Raw genomic sequence first — 20296 nt, forward strand, 5'->3', positions numbered from 1 at the left:
ATCATGAGGTCAAGAGATCAAGATCATCCTGGCCAATGTGGTGAAACCCCATCTCTACTAAAAATACAAAAATTAGCTGGGCGTGGTGGTGCACGCCTGTAGTTCCAGCTACTCGGGAAGCTGAGGCAGGAGAATTGCTTGAACTCAGGAGGTGGAGGTTGGAGTAAGCTGAGATTGCGCCACTGTACTCCAGCCTGGAGAGAGAGAGAGACTCAAAAATAATAATAATAATAATAATAATAATAATAAGTCCAAATATGCTGAGATGCCATGCTGTGAGCAAGTGCAACCCAGCCAGGTACAAAAGTCATGGGGCAAGCCGGCGCAGTGTCTCACGCCTGTAATCCCACACTTTGGGAGGCTGAGGCAGGTGGATCACCTGAGGTCAGGAGTTTGAGACCAGCCTGGACAACATGGTGAAACTCCCGTCTCTACTAAAAAAATACAAAAAGTAGCCAGGTGTGGTGTCGTATGCTAATCTGGAGGCTGCTAATCTCCAGCTAATCTGGAGGCTGAGGCAGGAGGATAGCTTGAACCTGGGAGGCAGAGGTTGTAGTGAGTCAAGATCACGACACTGTGCTTCAGCCTGGGCAACAGAGTGAGACTTCATCTCAAAAAAAAAAAAAAAAAAAAAAAAAAGGTCACGGGGCAAAGGTGTGGAGAGAGATTCAGCCAGCCCCTGTTTCTTCCAGTTACTCCAGCTGAGGCATCAGATGTGTGGGTGAAGAAACCACCAGACGCGGTGGCTCACGCCTCTAATACCAGCACTTTGGGAGGCCGAGGCGGGCGGATCACGAGGTCAGGAGTTTGAGAGCAGCCTGGCCAACATGCTGAAACCCCGTCTCTACTAAAAGTACAAAAAAGAAAAAAAAAAAAAATAGCCGGGCGTGGTGGCGCACGCCTGTAATCCTAGCTACTCAGGAGACTGAGGCAGGAGAACTGGTTGAACACGGGAGGAGGAGGTTGCAGTGAGTTAAGATCGCGCCACTGCGCTCCAGCCTGGGCGACAGAGGGAGAGTCAGTCTCAGAAAAACAACAACATAAAAACAGACTGATCATCTGTAGTTTTTGCACAACTGATCACGCCCTCCACTATCTTGTTCGGCGGTCTCGGCGGTCTGGAATCCTCCTAGGCCAGCGAACCTTACTGAACACTGGCGAGGACTCCGCCTCTAGGAATAGAATCGCGGGGTAGGTGGGGTCGTCTGGAGGTAGCTGGCTCCGCCCGGCCCGCGGGCGAGTCCGGAATACAGTTACCCACCTCAGTTGCCCACCGGAAAGCAAAGGGAGAGGAACCCGCCAGACCAGAAACGGAAGAGAGCGCGGGGGATGTGTTTGGCGTGGGGCGCACTGTTCAGTTGCTCTCCTGGATGGCTTTTTGTCTCCGCGGTGTTTCCTAGAGTCTCGGCGTTTCTACCTCTTCGCACCCTTTCCTGCCACCCTTTGTCCCCTGGAAGCCCGGAGACATCAGCGACTGCAATTTTGCTACTCGCTGCTCGGCGTGGAACTGTCAGGTACCGCAGTTCAGCACTTTTGGCTCCGCAGGTCCTCGGGCATCCCTGTGCCCCGTGCTGTACATTCAGTTATCCTCCAACTTCCTAGTGTCGATGTTATTACCTGCTGGGTTTTAGAAGCTATTGCTTTAAATCTGAGAAAAGAAAAATCCCAGAAAGATAAGATGACTTGCCCAAGGAAACATAGCGTGCGTGGAAAACAGTGCTCCAATTACAAGCCGGGTCGCTGTGCCTCATTCGTCTTGTCATCAACTCCTGTCAGTTTATCCATGCTCCAAAAGCGAAGTTGTTTTATCTTTTGCTTCCCAAGATTTATGTGATAGTCTCATTTCTGTTTCCTTCATTTATTCTTTAGTTCATTATTGGAAAACTTTACAGCGTGCCAGTACTGGTCATAAACCCCAAGTAAGACAGTCTTGTCATCACGGAGCATGTAGTTCCAGCAAGTAGACAATTTAAGTGCTGTGTAGTGAAGTAATTGCTGAGATAGTGTATGGAAGCACAGAGTACACCATTCATCCAACAAGTAATTGCTGGAGGAGCAAATAGGGACACCTAACCATTGCAGGGGCGACTCAGGATATCCTTTCTGGAAGAAAAGTCTGATGAAATCTGAAGGACCACTGGTTGAAGTTAGCCAGGAAAGAAAACGTGTTGCAGCATACTTGGTTTTGCTGTTTATCCTCCGAGTACTTTATTGTTATGAAAGCCTAATTCCACTGTGTAACTTCCATGCATAACACTCAGAAGCCAGTTAAGTACAGTGCTGAAGCAGGTTAGTAGCAGTGAAGGTGGGAAGGACCAGCTGAATGTAGGAGAAAAATTGCCCAGGTAGAATTAAGGGGATGTGACATCATGGGATAATGGTAGGGTGGTCAGAGATAGCAAAGATTTCAACTGGCTGCTTTGGAGGATTATGGTATCCTTAACGTTAGCAGAAGAATGCAGATCCGGGGTTGAGAAAGATTTTTACGTATGTTATAATTTTTGGAAAACAGAAAAAATCTGTTTATGTCAGGGGGCATTTTAATATAGAAGTGTGAAAAATGGAAAGTCAGTCTGAAAGGGGACGTCTTAAATGTCGTTTTGAAGGTGTTGCATTTGAAGTACTGATGAGATGCTGTCAGTGGAAACAAACTCAGGTGGGAGGTTAGGTTTAGAATTTTATGTTAGTGTTATGGAGTTACTTATACATAATTTTCCTGTAATGTAGATTGCTTTCTGTGGTATGAAAGCAGTCTTGAAAGAAAACATTGTAGTAAAGATTATATGTGAGATTCATTCCCCTGATTACCACCTTTCTGTTAAAATACCTTTAATATTAACTTTATTTTCTTTTTTTGAGACGGAGTTTTGCTCTTGTTGCTCAGGCTGGAGTGCAATGGCACGATCTCGGCTCACCACAATCTCCGCCTCCCGGGTTCAATCGATTCTCCTGCCTCAGCCTCCTGAGTAGCTGGGATTACAGGCATGCCCCAGCTAATTTTGTATTTTTAGTAGAGATGGGGTTTCTCCATGTTGGCCAGGCTCCAACTCCCGACCTCAGGTGATCGGCCCGCATTGGCCTCTCAAAGTGCTGGGATTACAGGCATGAGCCACCACGCCCGGCCAACTTTATTTATTGTTATTATTATTACTAATTATTTTTGAGATGGAGTCTCACTCTGTGGCCCAGGCTGGAGTACAGTGGCAGGATCTTGGCTCGCTGCAACCTCTGCCTCCCTGGTTCAAGCGATTCTTGTGCCTCAGCCTCCTGAATAGCTGGGACTACAAGTGTGCGTTACCACGCCTGGCTCATTTTTGTATTTTTAGTAGAAACGGGGTTTCACTGTGTTGGCCAGGCTGGTCTCGAACTCCAGACCTCAGGTGATCCATCCGCCTCGGCCTCCCAAAATGCTGGGATTACAGGCGTGAGCCGCTGCACCTGACCAGTGTTAACTTTAAGTGTAGAATAATAGGCTGGGCGCGGTGGCTCACGCCTGTAATCCCAACACTTTGGGAGGCTGAGGCAGGCAGATCACGAGGTCAGGAGATCCAGACCATCCTGGCTAACATGGTGAAACCCCGTCTCTACTGAAAACACAAAAAATTAGCCGGGCGTGGTGGCGGGCACCTGTAGTCCCCGCTACTCGGGAGGGTGAGGCAGGAGAATGGCGTGAACCCGGGAGGCGGAGCTTGCAGTGAGCTGAAATCACGCCACTGCACTCTAGCCTGGCGACAGAGCGAGATTCCGTCTCAAAAAAAAAAAAAAAAAAAGAATAATTATTTTCTTAGATTGTACCATATATTGAATATTATGAGAGTCTTGTGTACTTATTATGAGGATACTAGTTTGGCAATTGTTTTTTCATTCTAATTTTAAAGTGCCTGATTTGATAGCCTCTGACGTTTTCATAAGCAGATCAGATAGTTTCAGCATTTTTTGAAATTGCCGTTTTCTCTTTCATGCAAGTATCCTTAGCCTGTGGCTACTATTTTCTGGCTTTGAGAACTTGATATAGTATTTAACCTAAGGTCTGATACAGGCTCTTGAGCTCACCTGCATCAGAAGCACCTGGGTCTTATTTAACATGCTGATTCCTGAACCCCATTCCAAACTTACAAACTAAGAATCTGTGTTTTAAGTCAGCTGCCTATGTGATTTGTATAACCTCTAGAGATTCATAACCACTGACTTAACGTCTGTGGGCAGCAGTTTGTTCTGTAAAACGAGAATAATAAAACCTATCCTTTAAGATTGTAAGGATTAAGTAACATAGGTAACATAGCTACTGTAATGTGGTCCCCTGATCAGCAGAATTAGCAACACCTGGGAGCTTGTTAGAAATGCAAATTCTCAAGTGTCTCCTGGAAACAGCTACTGAATCAGAGTAGTTTGGTGGGACCAAAGAATCTGTATTTTAGCAAGGAGCATAGATACTTTCTATGGGCCAGGCACAGTGGCCCAGGCCTGTAATCCCAGCACTTAGGGAAGCCTAGGTGGGCGGTGGGAGTTCTAAGTGGGCAGATCCCAGGAGTTCCTGTGCAACATGGGAAACCCATTTCTACAAAAAATTAGTCCCAACTACTCAGGAGGCTGAGGTGGGAGGATCACCGGAGCCCGGGGAAGTCGAGGCTGCAGTGAGCCAAGATCACGCCACTGCACTCCAGCCTGTGTGACAGAGCGAGACCCTGTCTCAAAAAAAAAAAAAAAATTTCTATGCATATTAAAGTTTGAGAAGCAGTGCTGGAGCACATCAGCTTCATATAAGTAGGGACTATGAAATTCTTATTTACTAACATATTGTCAGTACCTAGTATAGTGCCCAGCAGAGTAGATATTCACTATATTTAATGAATGATTTTTAAATATATTATACCCTCTTACTGAAACTAACACATTCAAAGAGTTTTTAAAGTTGTTTAGTAATCAAGTGCCAAAAGAGGTTTTTAACTCCACAGAATAAAACTGGATATTTGAGTTACTTAGAATTAGGACATCTTTTGCATGAGTCTAGTATAGATGTAATCATTTGTGGTGTTCTCTTTCATAAATGTATCTAATGAGGAAAGCAAAAATGACATTTATAGCCATCGATTATTCTCTTTTCTGTTCCATTTTAGCTTAGCTTACAAGTGGTTATGGGTTAAGTGGCACGTAGCTTGATGAGAATGTTGATCAGATTAAAACAAGACCCACTCAGTTTTTTTTAAAGTAATCTTTTTGATAGAAATTTATTTTTGTATTGTTTAATTATAACTTTTTAAAGAGGTGTTATGTTAAGATCAAGGACTTGCAGTCAGTCAGATCTGGGTTTGAGAATAATAAATTGTCATTTATTAACCATGTCAGAGTTTTTCTACCGAACTCTGGGGTAAATGGTGGGAAGGAACAGATTTGGGAGCACCAGCACCCCCAGGCCTCCCCTGGCCACCCCCAGGAGCAGGTGATCAATATCTCAGCATACCTCTACTTACTTGTGGCACCCCAGTGTGTCTTAGGCCTTAGTGAGCAGTGAGGTGCATGACCTTAGGTAAGTTACTTCTCTGATTTTCAGTTTCCTTATCTGCAAAATGGAGACCTTAGGGAGTTAATGTGGGTATGAGAAATGTGCATAAAACATATTGCACGAGGTTGAGGCATATAGTATGGGCTAATAAATGGTAAGTTGCTGCTGCTGTGGTTGTTAATAATTATAAAAAGCAAATGGAAAGGGCTTGAATTGAAAAAAAATTTAGATACATGGTTTTTTGCTTTATTAGCCTGCATTGTATTTTTCATTTTTTTTCTTTAATGCATCTTTCCAGGACAAAAAATAATATCCAAAGATATTTTGGCACTAACGGCGCTATCTGTAGCAAGAAAGTTGAGCAGTGTGAACTGTTGAGACTTCCAAGGAGACTTCAGACAACCAAGAAAGTGTAAAGGAAAACAGAGAAAAAGACTTGTTAGACATTATTAAGGGCACGAAAGTTGAATTGAGCACAGTAAATGTACAAACAACAAAGCCACCCAACAGAAGTTCACTTAAAAGCTACAACTGGCGGGCCTCAAAGAGCTTTAGGACATGCTCCAAAGAAGAGGTAAATTTAATTGTAATTTGAATGTTGTTTGAAAGTAATTTTTGAAATTCCAGTAAGCTTTTTCTTTTTGCAAAAAATGTTTTTAATACAAGTACTTGGGAGATATTGAATTAATGAAGAAAAAAATATCAGCTAATAAACACAGGGACTCTAATAATTACTTGAGAAATGCTGTAATTGTATTATATTTAAATACCAAGAGGATATCTGTACACAATCCAGTGAAAGGAAAAGAGAAGTGATCTCACTGAGAATTCTACACTCTTACATACTTATCGGTGTTATTAACTGCTACTTAACTGCCTCTTTAAGCTGTTAATTAACAATATCATTTACATCTTGATTTGAAGGTAGCTTCATGTCTGTAAAGGACTCACTTATTTGAAATTTTCCATTTAAAAAATTTTTTCTGGAATAAAGTTTAGCACGTTGATTACAACTGCTCTGTATGACTTCCTGTGACCAATAACTATCCGTGCTTTCAGCTTTCCTGGCTTCCTCAGAGCATTGTAATTACTTGTGCTTGTCAAAAGAGTATTTAATTCTAAGTGCAATCAGTGATATCTTGGCATTGTGTTGTAGGTTAAATGGCAGTTTTTTTTTTAATGATACATAATGATGTATTTCGGTGATGTCATTAATTCAAGTAGTAAGGCGTGTGGCTTTAGGATACCCATCACTGACTTCCCTTATCAGAACAAACAGATAATATAGGCTTCTGTTTTCCAGAATGATTTAACATTTTAATGGAACTTCTTGGTTTCTACATGGTATCAAAAATACCTCTGGAAAGTATAATTGGGTGGTAGATTAAGCTAATTCAGGCAATCAGTACCCACAATAGGTACTTCCTCCTCGTCCTACTCTTTAGAAACAAAACAGTTACATATAAGTATGTGGAAGTAAATAACACAAACATATAAATACATATCAAGAATGGCATTTTTAAGGCTACCAGACCTGTTTATGACCCCTCATGCCCTTTATTTTAATTTAATTAACTATTACAGAAATGGTAAAGTGAGTTGAATGCTTTGGAAAGAGTCAGTAAAGGTCACGTAAACAATTTCTTTCCAATTAGGCATGAGTGAGACAAATATACATACGCAGGAGCATCATACCCTTAGATTGCTTTGTAAGCTGTCTCACATTCTTGCTCCACTTTTCCACTTAAACCAAAATTGAAAATATTGCAGGATGGGTGTGATGTATATAAAATATATGCCTTAGAACCTTTTATCAGTGGTCCTGTGTTTAAAAAAGAGGCTTTGGTCCTACATCAAAAGACTGGTGAATGAGGTGCATCTGTTTTGAGTTTTTAAAAGGTGTCTTTTAATGATTTTTGCCTCCCCTCCCCGCTTTTCAAGGACTTCCAGGGTGCATGGGATTAGATGAGTCATGATCTTTGCTTCATGAGGCACTGTCATCATAGCTTCATGCATAGCCTGCTTTTCTTTCTTTGTATTATATATTAAATCCCCATTGATATGGTTACCATAGTTACACTACCTCCCAAACTTAGTGGTATAAAACATTCACTCATTATGCTCACAGATTCTGTGGGTTAGCAATTTGGCTGGAACACAGTGGGGAAGGCCAGTCTGTGCTCTATGATGTCTGGGTCCTCAGTTGGAAGACTTAGAAATCTGAGGCTGGAATCATCTGAAGTTTGCCCACTCATAGGTCTGGCAGTTGATGCCGGCTGTCAGCTGAGACCTTAGCTGAGGGTGTTAGCAGAAACACCTACATGTGGCTTTCTTTGTGGCCTGGGCTTTCTCACCGCATGGTGGCTGGATTCCAGGGTGGGTGTCTCAAGAGAAAGTGAGCCAAGAGGAAGTTGTATTTTGTTTTGTTTTGTTTTGTTTTTGAGATGGAGTCTCGCTCTGTCACCCAGGCTGGAGTGCAGTGGCGCGGTCTTGGCTCACTGCTATCTCCACCTCCTGGGTTCAAGCAGTTCTCTGCCTCAGCCTCCCGAGTAGCTGGGATTACAGGTGCCTGCCACCATGCCTGGCAAATTTTTGTATTTTTAGTAGAGATGGGGTTTCACCATGTTGGCCAGGCTGGTCTTGAACTCCTGACTTTGTGATCCACCCTCCTCGGCCTCCCCAAGTGCTGGGATTACAGGCATGCCACCGCGCCTGGCCAGTTGTATTTCCTTTTTAATGACCTAGCCTTGTAATAAGATTGGATATTACCATGTTTACCCTTTTCCACATTGATTTTCCTAGGATATTTGTTTTTACCACAACCACTTCTGAGATACTGTCTTAACAAGGATAATGTCATTGATAGGAATGGAGTAATATACAGTTGGCCCTCTGTATGCGTAGGTTCTGCATCCACAGATAACTTCTGATAACGTTTTTTAAGAAACACAGAAAAAATACCAATTAAAAAATACAGTATAACAACTACTTATGTAGCATTTGTTATATTAGGTATTACAAGTAATCTAGAGATGATTTAAAAGTATTTGCGAGGGGCCTGGAGCAGTGGCTCATGCCTGTAATCCCAGCACTTTGGGAGGCCAAGGTGGGCAGATCACTTGAGGTTAGGAGCTGAGACCCGCCTGATCGACATGGTGAAACCCTGTGTCTATCACAAAAATACAAAAATTAGCCGGGTGTGGTGGCATGGGACTGTAATCGCAGTTACTCGGGAGGCTGAGGTGGGAGAATCCCTTGAACCCGGGAGGTGGACATTGCAGTGAGCCCAGATTGTGCCAGTGCACTCCAGCATGGGCAACAGAGTGAGACCCTATCTCAAAATAAAAAAAAAAAAAAGTTATGAAGGGGAAAAGTATGTATTCATGAAATAGTTTTAATTACAGGATTGAATAGATTGTTAAAAGATACTTTTTTTTTTTTTGAGATGGAGTCTTGCTGTTTTTTGCCCAGGCTGGAGTGCAGTGGTGTGATCTCGGCTTACTGCAACCTCCGCCTTCTAGGTTGAAGCGATTCTCCTTCCTCAGCCTCCCGAGTAGCTGGGATTACAGGTGCACTCCACAATGCCTGGCTAATTTTTTGTGGTTTTAGTAGAGATGGGGTTTCACCATGTTGACCAGGCTGGCCTCGAACTCCTGACCTCAGGTGATCCACCTGCCTCGGCCTCCTAAAGTGCTGGGATTACTGCCATGAGCCACCACGAAGCCCTGAAAGATACTTTAACAAGTTCTCATTACATTGTTAAAATCTATGAAGAAAGATCCTTGTATGTAAAAATTATCTTGTTCAATGACACAGGCTCCCTACAATTTTTATTAATTAGAACTTTATAAATTATAAAGCCAGAGACTATAACTATGAAGGAAACTATTGTTATGAAATGCATGATTCTGAAAAATGAATATTCACCTATGTTCTGTGCCTACTCTGATCAAATACATATATTAAAATTTGAAAATGAAGTTTACAAGTGGTTTATGAAAGAAATAACAATGACGTGGAATACAGTTAAAGCTTTATTCACAGATAACAGTTCTGAAAGTACATTTCATTTTAACTATTATATTTCCTTTTTTCTTTTTCTTTTTTTGAGACAGGGTGTTGCTCTGTGGCCCATTCTGGAGTGTGGTGGAACAATCATCACTTACTGCAGCCTCAACCTCCCAGGCTCAAGTGATCCTTCCACTCAACCTCTCAAGTAGCTGGGACTGTAGGCATGTGCCACCACTCCTGGCTAATTTTTTTTTTTCTTTTTGTGGAGATGGGGTTTTGCCATCTTGCCCAGGCTGGTCTTGAACTCTTGAGCTCAAGCGATCCTCCCTCCTTGGCCTCCCAGAGTGCTGGAATTACAGGCATGAGCCACCATGCTGAACCCCTTTTTTCATTCTTCTATTTTTCTTCCATTCCTATCAGATTTTAGATCTTCCATATATATCTCAATTAAGTCCTTAAAATCTTTCTCCAAGAACTTTAGGAATTTGGGAGCTTTAATTTGAATATTAGGTAATAGATCATAATACAGAAAGCCAGGCATAATAAAATATTAATTTGGGTCCCACTTATTGAGATGGCAGTTCTCAGTGAGTTTAAAAATGTCGCAAATAGCCAGGTATGGTGACAGATGCCTGTAGTCCAAGCTACTCAGGAAGATGATGTGGGAGGATTGCTTGAACCCAGGACTTCGAGGCCAGACTTCATGACATACTGAGATCCCATCTCTTAAAAAAAAAAAAAAAAAAAGGAAACAATGTTGTATATAGTTTACTTTCTTTTTATAATAGGATGTTTTTATATTAACTTGCTCTAATTTATTTAGGAAGCTTTTAAAAGCTTTTTCTTATGAAAAATTTAAAATATACGCAAAGTACGCAAAATGGTACAGTGAACCCCTTTATACTGTCACCCAGCTTCAACAATGATCAACATTTTACTATTCTTGTATTATATATACCTTCACCCAGTTTTCATCTCCTACTTGATAATGATTGATGGCTTTTTTTTTTTTTCAGGTAAAATTTACATACATTAAAGTGTACAAATCTTAGCTGGAGGATTTTGACAAATGGATAAGCCCATGTGACCCACACACTTAACCAAGACACTGTGTTTCCCATTTTCACCTTCCCAGTTAGTAGCCTTCTGTCCTGAGGCAATTGCTGTCTTGATTGTTTTTTCACCTCAGATTAGTTTTGCCTGTTCTGGCACTTGACAGCAATGGAATCATACAGAATATATTCTGTGTCCAACTTCTTTCACTTGCTCTAATATCTATGAGAATCATTCATGTTGGCATGAGCTGAGTACTCTTCCATTGTTTGGATATCTGACAATTTGTTTTTTCATTCTAACAACAGACCTTAGGTTGGTTCCAGTTTGGGGCTATTATGAGTAAAGCTTCTGTGAACAGGTTAAGCTGCCTTAATATTTGCTTGCAATATATATTGTTTTTGAAATACAATAGCATCTAATTGAAAATTCCACTAATTTATAATTTTTGAGGCTGATCCCTCATCCCTCCACCTTAATATATTGTTCTGAATTAGCATTTCAAAGTTTATATAAAACTGGTACCTAATAGTTGAGAATTCCTGCTTTTGTCAGATATTGGATTGAATGATACTTTTTTGATCAACAGAAAATTTTCCCCCCAAAATCATTTTGCTTTTCACTAAACTACTGGCATAATAAGCAATCTCTCTTTTTTCTTTCTCATTTGGTTTTCATTTTCTTTTTCAGAAATGAGCCCCTGAGTCCTGAGTTGGTGGCAGCTGCATCTGCTGCTGTGTTTTGACAAGCAAACAAGCCAGAACTGCTCAGGCAGCTCCGTAGCATGAGGAAGAGTCAGGGGCACAGAGAGATGGAGAGAGACCTAATTAGGTAAGTGAATCAAACCATTAGGTTAGTAATGTTTATATCTCAAAATAGGCCATTTTCATGTGGCTAGTAAGTAATACACATAATATATACCACATAAGTGGAATTTACATATAGAATATACCATATAAGTAGAATTTTAGCAATTCAAGTTTTTAAAAAACTTATGTCTTAAGTAAGATTATAGTTTTAAGAGACCAATTGAATAGTTACTGTCCTTTTAGGAAGTTACAGTTTCTTGTCCATGAAACAAGAAATGATAAATTCAGTAATGTTATTAAAAATAACAGAATAAGATAGCTTTTCTGAGAAAAGTAATTTTTTTTTCAGTTAAATAGCTTGCTGGTTTTATGCACGGTATAGCAATCTTCAGGTCTGTTTCCTTCTCTTTTTCCTCCTATTCTTATGTTTAAGCTGACATCTTTCCACTTACTCTCTTCATCTCTCATTATTTTATGCTACGTTAGACTCCTTGCTGCCTACATTGTAGTAAGTGGTAACACTGCTTCATTTTGGAGAGTGATCTAAATCTGTTATTCCCAATGAGCGTGTGTACCAGATGTATTTCGGGAAGTTAAAAGAAATGGCCATGTGTGGTGGCTCATGCCCGTAATCCCAGCACTTTGTGAGGCTGAGGTGAGAGGATCACTTGAGGCCAGGAATTTGAGACCAGTCTGGGCAGCAAAACAAGACCCCATCTTTACAAACCATAAAAAAATTAGCTGGGCATGGTGGCGTGTGCCAGTAGTTCTAGCTACTTTGGGGGCTGAGGCGGGAGGATGGCTTAAGTCCAGAGTTTGAGGCGGCATTGAGTTATGATGGCACCACTGCCCTCCAGTCTGGGTGACAGAGAGAGACCCTGTCTCTGAAAGAAATTATATTTTAAAAAAAAGAAAACCATAAATATCTGTACTGTCAGTTCAGTGACTCATTTTGTTTGTGTTTGAACAAATACAAGGGCAATAAATAAATACATCTGTCTTGGTTTTCATTTAGTTATTGAATATAGGTGATAGGCATACAGATACTGATTGTACTTCCTGTTCATTTTCTTGGAATAATTTTTCATGTGACACTTTTATGTTTGAAATGAATATTTCTGAAGAACATCTTTAAAAGACAACTAAACAAAAATAATGTTCTGTGTTATGTGAATGTTAATAGATGACTTTTTAAAATTTAATTTAAACATAACTTTGTATGCTGTATAATTAGTGGATAAAAATGAAATAAGAATTAAATGTTATCACTGTCCTGTTTCAGAAAGTTTATTACTGTTCTGTAGCTAAGGTTTCTTTATTTTTTAATTTTTTTGGAGACAAAGTTTCACTCTTGTCTCCCCGGCTGGACTGCAATGGTGCGACTTCGGCTTACTGCAACCTCTACCTCCTGGGTTCAAGCGATTCTCCTGCCTCAGCCTCCCAAGTAGCTGGGATTACTGGTGCCTGCCACTGTGCCCAGCTAATTTTATACTTTTAGTAGAGAGGGGGGTTTCTCCATGTTGGCCTGGCTGGTCTTGAACTCCTGACCTCAGGTCATCCACCCGCCTTGGCCTCCCAAAGTGCTGGGATTACAGGTGTGAGCCACCGAGCCTGGCTGTAGCTAAGATTTCTAATGCACTTGACCTTTTTATTATTTCAGTTTCAATAACAAAATATCAGATATGAAAATTGCCAGATGTGCTACAGCTAGAGTTAATATAAGGCCAGAGCATCAGATTCAGTTTGACCAAGGCTATGACAATTATCCTGGCCTGGAGAAGACTGCTGATCTTAGAAACAGGTATCAGGCTTTGTAGTCTGCTGGGTTTTGTTTGTATAGTTTGGTTTTACCTTGACTGTAGATTTACCTTATTGTGGGTGTGTATGATTGCTGTTGGATATGTGAGCATTATGAATGCATTTACATCTGTGTTCTTACTCTCTGTATACCACTTCCTAGAGAGGGAACCATGTGCTGGAGTTAGCCAGTCCTGCATTTTTCTATACCTTAAATCAAAATAGGCCATGCTTCATATCTACCCATGATGAATAGGGTTCCTTTGATTTAGAATAAATAGAGCTGACTGAATTCTGAACAAGTGAGTATTTTGTGAGAAACATTATTTTTCATTTTAAATATAAATGCCTAATACTGTGTATTCATTTACCCTTTATATCTCTATACATGCTTATCTTTTGTTACACCTTAGAGAAATGACCCACCATCAACGAAAAGAAAGAAAGGCGTAGGCTGGGCATGGTGGCTCACGCCTGTAATCCCAGCAATTTAGAGGGCCGAGGCAGGTGGATCACGAGGTCGGGAGTTCAAGACCAGCCTGGCTAACATGGTGAAACCCCATCTCTACTAAAAATACAAAAATTAGCCGGACGTGGTGGTGAGCTCCTGCAATCCCAGCTACTCAGGAGGCTGAGGCAGGAGAATTGCTTGAATCTGGGAGGTGGAGGTTGCAGTGAGCCAAGATCGTGCCACTGCACCCTATAGCTTAAAATGGTAGATTATTTGTGGCTATTTGAAATTACTGAAGTTCTTAAAGATGGTGAGCCATGTCTTACATAGTTATTTTAGAATCTAAAGTTGTTCTGTATTTACATAAAGTTTCTATTCTTTCTCTCCTTTAAACCCTGAAAGTGGTAGTTGAGAAGGAGGAGTCAGATATTTGGCATGGTCTGACAAAAATTAACTTGTCTTTTATTTATTTATTTGTTTATTTTTTTGAGCCGGAGTCTCACTCTGTCGCCCAGGCTGGAGTGAAGTGGCACCATCTTGGCCCACTGCAACCTCTGCCTCCTGGGTTCTAGCGATTCTCCTGACAGCCTCCCCAGTAGCTGGGATTACAGGTGTGCACCACCATGCCCAGCTCATTTTTGTATTTTTAGTAGAGACAGGGTTTCACCATGTTGGCCAGGCTGGTAACTCCTGACCTCAAATGATCCGCCCACCTCGGCCTCCCAAAGTGCTGGGATTACAGGTGTGAGCCACCACGCCCGGCCTAACCTGTCTTTATAGCAGGATATGCTCACAGTTGGAGTGTTTTTAATACATTGTGTATTCCGTGGATTTGTTTTAAGTAAAATCAGGCACTTGAGTTAACTCCTGGGTGTTAAATTAGTGATTTATACAGGAAAGTTGGAAAAGGTGGTTAGCAGTTAACACAGGAAGTTCAAGAGTTTATGGTGACTTTGGAATATTATTTGAATTACTAATTTAAAGTGATTTAGTATCTGTTACATATTATTGAATAAAGTAGAAAGTGTTCTTGGAGTTTTACTTAAGAATATTTAACTGAGTCAGTTAATACTGGAGAAAATTTAACTGAATCATTCAGCTTGCATATAATACTGTGCAGCTACATCGGGATGGCATATTTGATTTTTAATATTAGATTTGACATTTAATATTTTAAAAATTAGGTGGCGGAGGAGAAGTTAACAAGTAGGAAAGGGGTTCCTGTGCCTTCGGTGTGTTAAAAAGCCAGCTAAAGGGGAGTAAGGGGAAGCAATGGTGAGATGCCAAGTTGTTCACCCTGCTATGACTTGGGCAGGGTCTGGGGTATCAACCCCAGACAACCCAGGCCTGGACTGATTGCTTCTGTTGGAAATTGACAGTTCACACTGGCCTTTCTCAGAATGTTGGCACTGCCACTGACTAATTCTGTGACCGGGGCACCTTTTATAGCCTCCATCAGCCTGTTTCCCCGGCTATAAAATGCTGACAGTGAAATCTAGCTTAAATGGCTTTCTTGAGGAATAGAAAAGAAACACGTATAAACTCTCTGGTACATAGTAGGTGCTCAGCAAATGTCCATTCCCTTTCTCTGTTGTGCATTCCTCTTTTGAAGTTCAGTGCTTTACCAAGGCATTTCCTCTCTGCCGTGACTTGCTTTAATCCACCATCCTGTTCACCGGACGTTCGGTTGAGAGAGAAGAATGCAAGGCACTGAGGAAAGTTCTGGAGCAGAAAAGCCTTTGTTTACAAATAACTTGGGAACCTGCTAGAGGAAAACTTGTATGACTTGAAATCACATTACTTAATGTTCATATGATATTTCCATTTTTTCCGGTTCTATTTAGTAGAGAAAAGTAGTTTAGTCCATAAAAAAAGAATTTAAAATTATTTTTAAAATTAGCCCTCCAGTTTATAAACTGGATTTTAATCTGCCAGTAAGTTTATTCAAGTAAATATGTAAATTGATGCATAAAACAGTTGATTATCAAGTTTTCAAGAAAATGTTACCTGTTAACTCTGATATTAATTTCAATGGTTAAAAAGTCATGTAAAGAAAGTTAATTATTTTACAGAATGATTGCTTTATGAAAGGGAATGTTGTGATTTACCTACACAATCTTTTGTAATTATAATTTGTAATTAAACATTGCAGTGTTTCCTGCCCTTAAAAACAAGTGTTGACTCTTTTTAACAGCTTCTTTTTAGCATAGTTTTATAATTTTTCACAAGATGGAGTTTTTAAAACTTAATATAAAAGGGAGCAAATAAAAATTAATGCTAATTGAGCTAATCTTTTCAGTTGGATATTTTGGAAATTAAGTTGCTGTAACTGATTTGTTGTATTATGAAGCAAAACTTCAAGTGCACATTTCTGTTTTTAGTCTATCAGTCCTAAAAATGTGGCAATTTAGCTAAGATGTTTGATGTACGTCAGTGGAATTATTTTGAATTTTTACATAGAATATTTCACTTAAATTTTTTTCTCATAATTTTGTTGACAGTTTATATTCATTAAAATGTTCTTTTTTTTTTTTAGGAAAAATATATTCAAGGGGAAGAGATGTAATAGATTTCACATTATGGCAGTTACTAAAGAAGCACGTGAACAGGTTTGTTAAGAATAACTATTTCTCAGGTGGAAAAATATTCCATCTTTTCAAGATGTCCTTAGTGTTCCGATGGTGTAATAGTTGGATATTTTAATATTCCCTCCTGTCATTGGCCTGGATTCGAATCATGAATGTGGCGGTTGTTAGAAGGAAAACTTGGGACTGTAAATTGGGAAGGCATTGAGAGACCAAAGAATAATTTGGGCAAGACCAGCTTGTTGAATAGATGAGTTTACTAGGACTTACCTACTGGACATTTCTGGGCAGCTCTAGAGTCACCCTGCCTCTTATCTCTAAACTGCTTTTAAGCTTATATGCTGGCTGTTTGCCTACATGTGTGCACAATGAAACTGTTTTCCTTGATATGTTTTGAGGTATGTCCTGGGATGTTTGGGTTCTCAGGGACACCTGCTCCTCAGCTAGGCACTATGGCCTTGGCTCCCTGCCCAGCCTTCAGGGTTCAACCAACACACATATACCCTTAAGTAACCTGGTGGGAGACATACCACACTACAGTTGTTGACATTGCTAGTTGTGGTTCAGTTTCCCTCTTGAAATGTTGCATTCTGTGAGATAATGGGAGGTGAGTACTACCGATTACATGAATCCAGAGGTCCAGATTAGCCACTAATTTGGGTTAGAACATTATTAATCACCTACCATTTGCAGTATATCTCTATGCTATTACATAAAGACATACTGGTTCCTGTCCCTAGGCAGCTTGCTATCTAGAAGAGGAGATAGCATTTATAAAATAACTTATTGAAGTGATTTAGTGATTGTTCAGGAGATGGGAAGAACATTCAAGGAATATATTTAAGAGACTTGTGTTTTTTTCTTAACACATGGTTGGTCTTTGTTCCCTATTCTTCCCCTTTTCTTTGGGTAAGAAATTTACCATTTTAAGTCTAAAAGAGAAATGAGTGTCCTCTTGCTTGGCATTAAATTTGGTTTACTAGTAAAATAAATGAAGAAACTCAGTACAAATGGTCTCCAGAGTATAAGTGATGAGCATTTCTGATGAATAGAAGTTAGTTTTTTGGATTTTGATAGAAATAATGTTGTATATGGACTTAGGAGGCTGAGACAACAGGATGGCTTGGGATTAGGAGTTCAAGACCAGCCTGGGCAACATAGTGAGATCCTTTCTGTAAAAAAATAGAAAAAAATTATCTGGGTATGGTGGTGCATGCCTATAGTCCTAGCAACCTGGGAGGTTGAGGTGGGAGGATCACTGGAGCCCAGAATTCGATGCTGCAATGAGTTACAATTGTGCCATAACACTCCAGCCTAAGCGACAGAGTGAGACCCCCTCTCAAAGGGGGAAAAAAAATGTTGTATGTGATAGATAAGTTCCTGGGCCAGCCTCCAATGACTCATTTAATCTTTCTACCAGTTACTTATATGAACTTCTGATTTTCCCCCTATTTAATAAACTATATTAGAGGCTAGATCTCATTCATGTCTGTATACCCTATAGCATCTACTCATGTGGCTTACAGATTGTAGGAACTAGTTATCTTAATCTTAAATTCTTTTTTGAAGAAACTGTAGTATAAAATATACATCTATAAAGGAAAGTAGTGAATTCAATTAATGTTTGTTCATTAGAACTGAAGGTGAAGCTAAAAGAACAACCCCCTGTATTACAAAAACTGCATTCTGTTTTGTATGATAAAAAGGAAATGCAAAATGCATAGGGACAATGAATCACCTCTCCCCTGCTCAAATGGTATCCATTAAGTGTGCATCAGAAAGGAATTTTTTGTCAGGGCAGCTGCTGTTGTCCAGCCAAAAGAGACACTTGGATTCTGGAAGGAGCCCGCTTGCTTTTTAAAATAAAATAATCTTATTTCTAAAACTGAAATTAGTTGGCAAGAAGGCATTTAAATTTTATGTATTTTATAAAACAGTATCAAATGATTATACTCTAGTGAGGAAAGTAGCACACAAATTTATGTAATAATTTACTCTGAAAGTACTGTTTGTGCTGTACTTGCATGAGTCTAAAGAATGTTTTTTGTTTCCAGTTAAGTACAAGAATAGCAACATATGGAAACTTAAATTTAGCAATTTTTCATTGTTGTTATCTTACCATCCCAAATAATGCTGGAAATATAATTGGCATTCAGTAATTTTTTTTATTGACCGATTGAATGAGTTATTCTGTTCCATGATTCCCACTTCTTGTTCCCCACTAAGTTCTTACCACTGCTACAAAGGATATAGTCATAGGCCCTACTGGTTATCCTAGAGTCGACAGGCAGTTATAGCTCAACAGAAAGAGTGTTGGTGTTGTGTAGGTCTGGATTCAAATTCCAATTCTGCCTCACTAACCTTTCCCCAACTGTAAAATGAGGGTTAGTATGTACATCTGAAGGATCAAATGAGGTCATCTGAGAAAAGTGTGAGGCACAGTGCCTGGAACATAGTACACATTTAATAAATGTTTGCAACTATTAGCAAGTGTAAAATATGATGATCCTAATGATGATGGAAAAGACATAGGTCGGTCAGTGTCCACCAAATAAAAGATAACTGAGACAATTAAGTTATTTCATTGGTGTGATTGCTCTGTAAATGTGGCTAGTTAAGCCTAACAGTTGTGATAGTTACCCAGTATCAGATGAACTAGGCCAAAATACTTAATATCTGCCAGTCAGTATGTGGTTAGACACATCTCTGCACATAAAGGCTCATAGAAACCGATCCAGAAAAAGCAAATAGATAAAATAAGGCTTACCCAGGTAGAAGAGTAAATGAGCTATTTGTTGACATGCTTTAGGGGGCTTGACAAAAGTGTGTAAACAGGTAGAGTGGAGGATAAATCATATGCAATGTACACCTCTAGCCCAGAAAGATAAAAAATGTTTGAAAAAATTATTAAGGATGAAAAATTAGGGAAAAAAGTAGCCAAGGGATAGAGAGTGATATTCATTTTCTTTTTACAACTTTATTAAGGTATAATTTGTGTGCAAGGAACTGCACACATTAGAATATATAACTTGACTAGTTTTGACAAATAGATACACCCATGAAACTGCCACTTAGAAATCTGAACATTTTCATGTCCTTTTGCAACACACACACACACACACACACACACACACACACACACACACACACACACACAATGCAGGCAACCACTGATCTGCTTTCTGTTAAAATAGATTAAGTTGCATCTCTTAGAATTGTACATAAATGAAATCACACAGTACGTACTCTTTTGCATCTGGCTTGTTTCACTCAGCTAATGATTTGAGATTCATCCATGCTGTAACATGTACTAGTAATGCATTTTTATTACTGAATAGTATACAGTTGTATGGCTGTATTACTGTTTTTTTTTTTTTTTTGAGACGGAGTCTCGCTCTGTAGCCCAGGCTGGAGTGCAATGGCGCGACCTCGGCTCACTGCAACCTCCACCTCCTGGGTCCCGGTTGAAGCATTTCTCCTGCCTCAGTCTCCCGAGTAGCTGGGCTTACAGGCACATGCCACCATGCCCAGCTTATTTTTGTATTTTTAGTAAAGACGGGGTTTCATCATGTTGGCCAGGCTGTTCTTGAACTCCTGACCTCGTGATCTGCCCGCCTCGGCCTCCCAAAGTGCTGGGATTACAGCTGTGAGCTACCGTTCCTGGCTGATGTATTACATTTTTGTACCTATTCACCTGTTAGTGGACATTTGAATTGTTTCCCAAATTACAACCCACATTTGGCTATTACAAAGAAAGCTGCCATGAACTTTCGTGTACAAGTCTTTGTGTGGACATGTATTATCTCTTGGGTAAATATCCAGGAATGAAATAGCTATGATGAATAACAGATGTATTTTTAACTTTTTAAGAAGCCATCAAGCTGTGTTCCAAGATGTTTGTACCATTTTACGTTCCCAGCAGCAGTAACTGGTGGGAATATGGCTCATTTTCAAAAGATGATCTGAAATTTCAAAAGTAAAAAAGTTATTGAAACATGTAATATGATGGTGGTAATTAGCCAACTCACAGGGTTGGTTGTGCGGATTAAGTGTACTAATGCATAAAAAAATTTAAGCACAGAGGAAG

At 39.9% G+C, this 20296-nt stretch overlaps 1 protein-coding gene across 1 annotated transcript in view; it reads left to right on the forward strand.

The window, feature by feature from the left end:
- Nucleotides 1–359: 359 nt before the first annotated feature.
- Nucleotides 360–20296, forward strand: part of HNRNPA1L2 (heterogeneous nuclear ribonucleoprotein A1 like 2) — a 34672-nt gene continuing 14735 nt past the window's right edge. The window contains 4 exon segments of the mRNA XM_055096824.2: nt 360–1514; nt 5802–6077; nt 11258–11398; nt 16161–16233. The gene's annotated coding sequence lies outside the window, so the exon portion shown is untranslated.

This window comes from Pan paniscus, chromosome 14, assembly GCF_029289425.2.
Source record: "Pan paniscus chromosome 14, NHGRI_mPanPan1-v2.0_pri, whole genome shotgun sequence".
Lineage (NCBI taxonomy): Eukaryota > Metazoa > Chordata > Mammalia > Primates > Hominidae > Pan > Pan paniscus.